General features: G+C 46.7%; 11 non-coding genes across 11 annotated transcripts; all 11 read left to right on the forward strand.

The window, feature by feature from the left end:
- Positions 1–1,181: 1,181 nt before the first annotated feature.
- Positions 1,182–1,263, forward strand: trnal-aag (transfer RNA leucine (anticodon AAG)). The gene has a single exon. It is a non-coding gene; the product is annotated as a tRNA-Leu (tRNA).
- Positions 1,264–2,613: 1,350 nt separating this feature from the next.
- trnal-aag (transfer RNA leucine (anticodon AAG)) lies at positions 2,614–2,695 on the forward strand. The gene has a single exon. It is a non-coding gene; the product is annotated as a tRNA-Leu (tRNA).
- Positions 2,696–3,505: 810 nt separating this feature from the next.
- On the forward strand, positions 3,506–3,587 carry trnal-uag (transfer RNA leucine (anticodon UAG)). Its single transcript has one exon. It is a non-coding gene; the product is annotated as a tRNA-Leu (tRNA).
- A 457-nt stretch (positions 3,588–4,044) lies between these two features.
- Positions 4,045–4,126, forward strand: trnal-aag (transfer RNA leucine (anticodon AAG)). The gene has a single exon. It is a non-coding gene; the product is annotated as a tRNA-Leu (tRNA).
- Positions 4,127–4,936: 810 nt separating this feature from the next.
- On the forward strand, positions 4,937–5,018 carry trnal-uag (transfer RNA leucine (anticodon UAG)). The gene has a single exon. It is a non-coding gene; the product is annotated as a tRNA-Leu (tRNA).
- A 457-nt stretch (positions 5,019–5,475) lies between these two features.
- On the forward strand, positions 5,476–5,557 carry trnal-aag (transfer RNA leucine (anticodon AAG)). The gene has a single exon. It is a non-coding gene; the product is annotated as a tRNA-Leu (tRNA).
- Positions 5,558–6,367: 810 nt separating this feature from the next.
- Positions 6,368–6,449, forward strand: trnal-uag (transfer RNA leucine (anticodon UAG)). The gene has a single exon. It is a non-coding gene; the product is annotated as a tRNA-Leu (tRNA).
- A 457-nt stretch (positions 6,450–6,906) lies between these two features.
- trnal-aag (transfer RNA leucine (anticodon AAG)) lies at positions 6,907–6,988 on the forward strand. The gene has a single exon. It is a non-coding gene; the product is annotated as a tRNA-Leu (tRNA).
- An 810-nt stretch (positions 6,989–7,798) lies between these two features.
- On the forward strand, positions 7,799–7,880 carry trnal-uag (transfer RNA leucine (anticodon UAG)). The gene has a single exon. It is a non-coding gene; the product is annotated as a tRNA-Leu (tRNA).
- A 457-nt stretch (positions 7,881–8,337) lies between these two features.
- On the forward strand, positions 8,338–8,419 carry trnal-aag (transfer RNA leucine (anticodon AAG)). Its single transcript has one exon. It is a non-coding gene; the product is annotated as a tRNA-Leu (tRNA).
- An 810-nt stretch (positions 8,420–9,229) lies between these two features.
- On the forward strand, positions 9,230–9,311 carry trnal-uag (transfer RNA leucine (anticodon UAG)). Its single transcript has one exon. It is a non-coding gene; the product is annotated as a tRNA-Leu (tRNA).
- The last annotated feature ends 404 nt before the right edge of the window (positions 9,312–9,715 follow it).

Raw genomic sequence — 9,715 nt, forward strand, 5'->3', positions numbered from 1 at the left:
AGATGCACTGGACTACTTGATGTAAGACATTGAATTTGCAATGGCCTTATCGAACATTGTCAAAATCGCCCTAAGACATTTCGTTCATTTCTAGGTCATTCTTTTTCACTCCTGCAATGTCGTCAGTCGGGGCCCACGCTGCTCTCAGTCCACACAACCCTTCACAACAAGCAGAGTGGCGCAGCGGAAGCGTGCTGGGCCCATAACCCAGAGGTCGATGGATCGAAACCATCCTCTGCTAAGTCATCTCCTTTTTTTTCAACGTGGGAGACCATGATTTCCATTGTGGAATACGAGAACATTGGCTCCTCTTAACCTGTCTTCACACGGAACACCTGAAGAAACTCCATCCATCCTCCTCATGTCATTTTGCAGCAATATGTGCATGAAAGCTGACTGCGGTTTGTACGCGCTGAATGTAGCCTCCAGTCTCTCTGGAGGTATTATTTCAAATCCCACCACTGCCATGTCAAAATTTGTGGTCCTATCCTCGAGCTTCTTATGTGATATGTAGCCAGCTGCGTGCTCAAAAGCAAGTGACAAAGACATCCAAAGTGTACTTTATCTTGATTTGTGATCTTTTAATTTTGTTGTGGGTTCCAAACATCAGTGGTCTAAGCAGAAGAAACACATCTGCGTGTGGTAGTGTCGCCGAAGCGGTCCAAGGAGCTGGATTTAGGCTCCAGTCTCTGTGGAGGCGTGGGTTCAAATCCCACCACTGCCAAACATACCTTACTTCCCAAGCTGAAGACATTTTGTTGCAACAACAGAGCCATCATTGTTGCTGGACTTTAGAATGGACTGCATTACTGACGTTCTAAAGCATTCTTTTTTAACCCTTGAACATCACCAGATTTTGAAGGGTGTGACCCTGCTCACCTTACACAAAACATTGACCAAACAGCAGAGTGCCTCAGTGAAAGCGTGCTGGGCCCATCACCCAACGGACGACGGACCGAAACCACCCTCTGCTTAGCGCACTTTTAAAACGTCTGACAACCCGATTTTCCATTTTTGAATAGAGATTACATCCGCCTGACTGAACCTATCTTCAAACAAAACCCCAGCCATCCAACTCCATGTTCAATTTTTGAACATTGTTTGCATCTCACTTGGCCGCTGTTTGTATCGGTGAGGGATCTGATTGAGCCACGTCTGTAGCACAAATCCAAGTGGGAGGAGGTAGTGTGGCCGAGCGGTCTAAGGCGCTGGATTAAGGCTCCAGTCTCTTCGGAGGCGTGGGTTCAAATCCCACCACTGCCATTTCCATCTTCTTAAATGGGGCTCCATCCATCCATGAGGTTTGATGTGATTGTCATGATGAACTGGCGTTCCAAAGGCCATTAGGTCATGCAAACACCAACACTACCACACATACCTTAGCTCGTAAGCTGAAGCTATGTTGTTGCAACTACATTCTTGCCAGACTTCAAGATGCACTGGACTACTTGATGTAAGACATTGAATTTGCAATGGCCTTATCGAACATTGTCAAAATCGCCCTAAGACATTTCGTTCATTTCTAGGTCATTCTTTTTCACTCCTGCAATGTCGTCAGTCGGGGCCCACGCTGCTCTCAGTCCACACAACCCTTCACAACAAGCAGAGTGGCGCAGCGGAAGCGTGCTGGGCCCATAACCCAGAGGTCGATGGATCGAAACCATCCTCTGCTAAGTCATCTCCTTTTTTTTCAACGTGGGAGACCATGATTTCCATTGTGGAATACGAGAACATTGGCTCCTCTTAACCTGTCTTCACACGGAACACCTGAAGAAACTCCATCCATCCTCCTCATGTCATTTTGCAGCAATATGTGCATGAAAGCTGACTGCGGTTTGTACGCGCTGAATGTAGCCTCCAGTCTCTCTGGAGGTATTATTTCAAATCCCACCACTGCCATGTCAAAATTTGTGGTCCTATCCTCGAGCTTCTTATGTGATATGTAGCCAGCTGCGTGCTCAAAAGCAAGTGACAAAGACATCCAAAGTGTACTTTATCTTGATTTGTGATCTTTTAATTTTGTTGTGGGTTCCAAACATCAGTGGTCTAAGCAGAAGAAACACATCTGCGTGTGGTAGTGTCGCCGAAGCGGTCCAAGGAGCTGGATTTAGGCTCCAGTCTCTGTGGAGGCGTGGGTTCAAATCCCACCACTGCCAAACATACCTTACTTCCCAAGCTGAAGACATTTTGTTGCAACAACAGAGCCATCATTGTTGCTGGACTTTAGAATGGACTGCATTACTGACGTTCTAAAGCATTCTTTTTTAACCCTTGAACATCACCAGATTTTGAAGGGTGTGACCCTGCTCACCTTACACAAAACATTGACCAAACAGCAGAGTGCCTCAGTGAAAGCGTGCTGGGCCCATCACCCAACGGACGACGGACCGAAACCACCCTCTGCTTAGCGCACTTTTAAAACGTCTGACAACCCGATTTTCCATTTTTGAATAGAGATTACATCCGCCTGACTGAACCTATCTTCAAACAAAACCCCAGCCATCCAACTCCATGTTCAATTTTTGAACATTGTTTGCATCTCACTTGGCCGCTGTTTGTATCGGTGAGGGATCTGATTGAGCCACGTCTGTAGCACAAATCCAAGCGGGAGGAGGTAGTGTGGCCGAGCGGTCTAAGGCGCTGGATTAAGGCTCCAGTCTCTTCGGAGGCGTGGGTTCAAATCCCACCACTGCCATTTCCATCTTCTTAAATGGGGCTCCATCCATCCATGAGGTTTGATGTGATTGTCATGATGAACTGGCGTTCCAAAGGCCATTAGGTCATGCAAACACCAACACTACCACACATACCTTAGCTCGTAAGCTGAAGCTATGTTGTTGCAACTACATTCTTGCCAGACTTCAAGATGCACTGGACTACTTGATGTAAGACATTGAATTTGCAATGGCCTTATCGAACATTGTCAAAATCGCCCTAAGACATTTGGTTCATTTCTAGGTCATTCTTTTTCACTCCTGCAATGTCGTCAGTCGGGGCCCACGCTGCTCTCAGTCCACACAACCCTTTACAACAAGCAGAGTGGCACAGCGGAAGCGTGCTGGGCCCATAACCCAGAGGTCGATGGATCGAAACCATCCTCTGCTAAGTCATCTCCTTTTCTTTCAACGTGGGAGACCATGATTTCCATTGTGGAATACGAGAACATTGGCTCCTCTTAACCTGTCTTCACACGGAACACCTGAAGAAACTCCATCCATCCTCCTCATGTCATTTTGCAGCAATATGTGCATGAAAGCTGACTGCTATTTGTACGCGCTGAATGTAGCCTCCAGTCTCTCTGGAGGTATTATTTCAAATCCCACCACTGCCATGTCAAGATTTTTGGTCCTATCCTCGAGCTTCTTATGTGATACGTAGCCAGCTGCGTGCTCAAAAGCAAGTGACAAAGACATCCAAAGTGTACTTTATCTTGATTTGTGATCTTTTAATTTTGTTGTGGGTTCCAAACATCAGTGGTCTAAGCAGAAGAAACACATCTGCGTGTGGTAGTGTGGCCGAGCGGTCCAAGGCGCTGGATTTAGGCTCCAGTCTCTGTGGAGGCGTGGGTTCAAATCCCACCACTGCCAAACATACCTTACTTCCCAAGCTGAAGACATTTTGTTGCAACAACAGAGCCATCATTGTTGCTGGACTTTAGAATGGACTGCAGTACTGAAGTTCTAAAGCATTCTTTTTTAACCCTTGAACATCACCAGATTTTGAAGGGTGTGACCCTGCTCACCTTACACAAAACATTGACCAAACAGCAGAGTGCCTCAGTGAAAGCGTGCTGGGCCCATCACCCAACGGACGACGGACCGAAACCACCCTCTGCTTAGCGCACTTTTAAAACGTCTGACAACCCGATTTTCCATTTTTGAATAGAGATTACATCCGCCTGACTGAACCTATCTTCAAACAAAACCCCAGCCATCCAACTCCATGTTCAATTTTTGAACATTGTTTGCATCTCACTTGGCCGCTGTTTGTATCGGTGAGGGATCTGATTGAGCCACGTCTGTAGCACAAATCCAAGCGGGAGGAGGTAGTGTGGCCGAGCGGTCTAAGGCGCTGGATTAAGGCTCCAGTCTCTTCGGAGGCGTGGGTTCAAATCCCACCACTGCCATTTCCATCTTCTTAAATGGGGCTCCATCCATCCATGAGGTTTGATGTGATTGTCATGATGAACTGGCGTTCCAAAGGCCATTAGGTCATGCAAACACCAACACTACCACACATACCTTAGCTCGTAAGCTGAAGCTATGTTGTTGCAACTACATTCTTGCCAGACTTCAAGATGCACTGGACTACTTGATGTAAGACATTGAATTTGCAATGGCCTTATCGAACATTGTCAAAATCGCCCTAAGACATTTGGTTCATTTCTAGGTCATTCTTTTTCACTCCTGCAATGTCGTCAGTCGGGGCCCACGCTGCTCTCAGTCCACACAAACTTTCACAACAAGCAGAGTGGCACAGCGGAAGCGTGCTGGGCCCATAACCCAGAGGTCGATGGATCGAAACCATCCTCTGCTAAGTCATCTCCTTTTCTTTCAACGTGGGAGACCATGATTTCCATTGTGGAATACGAGAACATTGGCTCCTCTTAACCTGTCTTCACACGGAACACCTGAAGAAACTCCATCCATCCTCCTCATGTCATTTTGCAGCAATATGTGCATGAAAGCTGACTGCTATTTGTACGCGCTGAATGTAGCCTCCAGTCTCTCTGGAGGTATTATTTCAAATCCCACCACTGCCATGTCAAGATTTTTGGTCCTATCCTCGAGCTTCTTATGTGATACGTAGCCAGCTGCGTGCTCAAAAGCAAGTGACAAAGACATCCAAAGTGTACTTTATCTTGATTTGTGATCTTTTAATTTTGTTGTGGGTTCCAAACATCAGTGGTCTAAGCAGAAGAAACACATCTGCGTGTGGTAGTGTGGCCGAGCGGTCCAAGGCGCTGGATTTAGGCTCCAGTCTCTGTGGAGGCGTGGGTTCAAATCCCACCACTGCCAAACATACCTTACTTCCCAAGCTGAAGACATTTTGTTGCAACAACAGAGCCATCATTGTTGCTGGACTTTAGAATGGACTGCAGTACTGAAGTTCTAAAGCATTCTTTTTTAACCCTTGAACATCACCAGATTTTGAAGGGTGTGACCCTGCTCACCTTACACAAAACATTGACCAAACAGCAGAGTGCCTCAGTGAAAGCGTGCTGGGCCCATCACCCAACGGACGACGGACCGAAACCACCCTCTGCTTAGCGCACTTTTAAAACGTCTGACAACCCGATTTTCCATTTTTGAATAGAGATTACATCCGCCTGACTGAACCTATCTTCAAACAAAACCCCAGCCATCCAACTCCATGTTCAATTTTTGAACATTGTTTGCATCTCACTTGGCCGCTGTTTGTATCGGTGAGGGATCTGATTGAGCCACGTCTGTAGCACAAATCCAAGCGGGAGGAGGTAGTGTGGCCGAGCGGTCTAAGGCGCTGGATTAAGGCTCCAGTCTCTTCGGAGGCGTGGGTTCAAATCCCACCACTGCCATTTCCATCTTCTTAAATGGGGCTCCATCCATCCATGAGGTTTGATGTGATTGTCATGATGAACTGGCGTTCCAAAGGCCATTAGGTCATGCAAACACCAACACTACCACACATACCTTAGCTCGTAAGCTGAAGCTATGTTGTTGCAACTACATTCTTGCCAGACTTCAAGATGCACTGGACTACTTGATGTAAGACATTGAATTTGCAATGGCCTTATCGAACATTGTCAAAATCGCCCTAAGACATTTGGTTCATTTCTAGGTCATTCTTTTTCACTCCTGCAATGTCGTCAGTCGGGGCCCACGCTGCTCTCAGTCCACACAACCTTTCACAACAAGCAGAGTGGCACAGCGGAAGCGTGCTGGGCCCATAACCCAGAGGTCGATGGATCGAAACCATCCTCTGCTAAGTCATCTCCTTTTCTTTCAACGTGGGAGACCATGATTTCCATTGTGGAATACGAGAACATTGGCTCCTCTTAACCTGTCTTCACACGGAACACCTGAAGAAACTCCATCCATCCTCCTCATGTCATTTTGCAGCAATATGTGCATGAAAGCTGACTGCTATTTGTACGCGCTGAATGTAGCCTCCAGTCTCTCTGGAGGTATTATTTCAAATCCCACCACTGCCATGTCAAGATTTTTGGTCCTATCCTCGAGCTTCTTATGTGATACGTAGCCAGCTGCGTGCTCAAAAGCAAGTGACAAAGACATCCAAAGTGTACTTTATCTTGATTTGTGATCTTTTAATTTTGTTGTGGGTTCCAAACATCAGTGGTCTAAGCAGAAGAAACACATCTGCGTGTGGTAGTGTGGCCGAGCGGTCCAAGGCGCTGGATTTAGGCTCCAGTCTCTGTGGAGGCGTGGGTTCAAATCCCACCACTGCCAAACATACCTTACTTCCCAAGCTGAAGACATTTTGTTGCAACAACAGAGCCATCATTGTTGCTGGACTTTAGAATGGACTGCAGTACTGAAGTTCTAAAGCATTCTTTTTTAACCCTTGAACATCACCAGATTTTGAAGGGTGTGACCCTGCTCACCTTACACAAAACATTGACCAAACAGCAGAGTGCCTCAGTGAAAGCGTGCTGGGCCCATCACCCAACGGACGACGGACCGAAACCACCCTCTGCTTAGCGCACTTTTAAAACGTCTGACAACCCGATTTTCCATTTTTGAATAGAGATTACATCCGCCTGACTAAACCTATCTTCAAACAAAACCCCAGCCATCCGACTCCATGTTCAATTTTTGAACATTGTTTGCATCTCACTTGGCCGCTGTTTGTATCGGTGAGGGATCTGATTGAGCCACGTCTGTAGCACAAATCCAAGCGGGAGGAGGTAGTGTGGCCGAGCGGTCTAAGGCGCTGGATTAAGGCTCCAGTCTCTTCGGAGGCGTGGGTTCAAATCCCACCACTGCCATTTCCATCTTCTTAAATGGGGCTCCATCCATCCATGAGGTTTGATGTGATTGTCATGATGAACTGGCGTTCCAAAGGCCATTAGGTCATGCAAACACCAACACTACCACACATACCTTAGCTCGTAAGCTGAAGCTATGTTGTTGCAACTACATTCTTGCCAGACTTCAAGATGCACTGGACTACTTGATGTAAGACATTGAATTTGCAATGGCCTTATCGAACATTGTCAAAATCGCCCTAAGACATTTGGTTCATTTCTAGGTCATTCTTTTTCACTCCTGCAATGTCGTCAGTCGGGGCCCACGCTGCTCTCAGTCCACACAACCCTTTACAACAAGCAGAGTGGCACAGCGGAAGCGTGCTGGGCCCATAACCCAGAGGTCGATGGATCGAAACCATCCTCTGCTAAGTCATCTCCTTTTCTTTCAACGTGGGAGACCATGATTTCCATTGTGGAATACGAGAACATTGGCTCCTCTTAACCTGTCTTCACACGGAACACCTGAAGAAACTCCATCCATCCTCCTCATGTCATTTTGCAGCAATATGTGCATGAAAGCTGACTGCTATTTGTATGCGCTGAATGTAGCCTCCAGTCTCTCTGGAGGTATTATTTCAAATCCCACCACTGCCATGTCAAGATTTTTGGTCCTATCCTCGAGCTTCTTATGTGATACGTAGCCAGCTGCGTGCTCAAAAGCAAGTGACAAAGACATCCAAAGTGTACTTTATCTTGATTTGTGATCTTTTAATTTTGTTGTGGGTTCCAAACATCAGTGGTCTAAGCAGAAGAAACACATCTGCGTGTGGTAGTGTGGCCGAGCGGTCCAAGGCGCTGGATTTAGGCTCCAGTCTCTGTGGAGGCGTGGGTTCAAATCCCACCACTGCCAAACATACCTTACTTCCCAAGCTGAAGACATTTTGTTGCAACAACAGAGCCATCATTGTTGCTGGACTTTAGAATGGACTGCAGTACTGAAGTTCTAAAGCATTCTTTTTTAACCCTTGAACATCACCAGATTTTGAAGGGTGTGACCCTGCTCACCTTACACAAAACATTGACCAAACAGCAGAGTGCCTCAGTGAAAGCGTGCTGGGCCCATCACCCAACGGACGACGGACCGAAACCACCCTCTGCTTAGCGCACTTTTAAAACGTCTGACAACCCGATTTTCCATTTTTGAATAGAGATTACATCCGCCTGACTGAACCTATCTTCAAACAAAACCCCAGCCATCCAACTCCATGTTCAATTTTTGAACATTGTTTGCATCTCACTTGGCCGCTGTTTGTATCGGTGAGGGATCTGATTGAGCCACGTCTGTAGCACAAATCCAAGCGGGAGGAGGTAGTGTGGCCGAGCGGTCTAAGGCGCTGGATTAAGGCTCCAGTCTCTTCGGAGGCGTGGGTTCAAATCCCACCACTGCCATTTCCATCTTCTTAAATGGGGCTCCATCCATCCATGAGGTTTGATGTGATTGTCATGATGAACTGGCGTTCCAAAGGCCATTAGGTCATGCAAACACCAACACTACCACACATACCTTAGCTCGTAAGCTGAAGCTATGTTGTTGCAACTACATTCTTGCCAGACTTCAAGATGCACTGGACTACTTGATGTAAGACATTGAATTTGCAATGGCCTTATCGAACATTGTCAAAATCGCCCTAAGACATTTGGTTCATTTCTAGGTCATTCTTTTTCACTCCTGCAATGTCGTCAGTCGGGGCCCACGCTGCTCTCAGTCCACACAACCTTTCACAACAAGCAGAGTGGCACAGCGGAAGCGTGCTGGGCCCATAACCCAGAGGTCGATGGATCGAAACCATCCTCTGCTAAGTCATCTCCTTTTCTTTCAACGTGGGAGACCATGATTTCCATTGTGGAATACGAGAACATTGGCTCCTCTTAACCTGTCTTCACACGGAACACCTGAAGAAACTCCATCCATCCTCCTCATGTCATTTTGCAGCAATATGTGCATGAAAGCTGACTGCTATTTGTACGCGCTGAATGTAGCCTCCAGTCTCTCTGGAGGTATTATTTCAAATCCCACCACTGCCATGTCAAGATTTTTGGTCCTATCCTCGAGCTTCTTATGTGATACGTAGCCAGCTGCGTGCTCAAAAGCAAGTGACAAAGACATCCAAAGTGTACTTTATCTTGATTTGTGATCTTTTAATTTTGTTGTGGGTTCCAAACATCAGTGGTCTAAGCAGAAGAAACACATCTGCGTGTGGTAGTGTGGCCGAGCGGTCCAAGGCGCTGGATTTAGGCTCCAGTCTCTGTGGAGGCGTGGGTTCAAATCCCACCACTGCCAAACATACCTTACTTCCCAAGCTGAAGACATTTTGTTGCAACAACAGAGCCATCATTGTTGCTGGACTTTAGAATGGACTGCAGTACTGAAGTTCTAAAGCATTCTTTTTTAACCCTTGAACATCACCAGATTTTGAAGGGTGTGACCCTGCTCACCTTACACAAAACATTGACCAAACAGCAGAGTGCCTCAGTGAAAGCGTGCTGGGCCCATCACCCAACGGACGACGGACCGAAACCACCCTCTGCTTAGCGCACTTTTAAAACGTCTGACAACCCGATTTTCCATTTTTGAATAGAGATTACATCCGCCTGACTAAACCTATCTTCAAACAAAACCCCAGCCATCCGACTCCATGTTCAATTTTTGAACATTGTTTGCATCTCACTTGGCCGCTGTTTGTA

Source organism: Genypterus blacodes, unplaced genomic scaffold (genome assembly GCF_046128005.1).
Source record: "Genypterus blacodes isolate CSIRO-AG114 ecotype Tasmania unplaced genomic scaffold, CSIRO-AGI_Gbla_v1 ptg000033l_1, whole genome shotgun sequence".
NCBI lineage: Eukaryota > Metazoa > Chordata > Actinopteri > Ophidiiformes > Ophidiidae > Genypterus > Genypterus blacodes.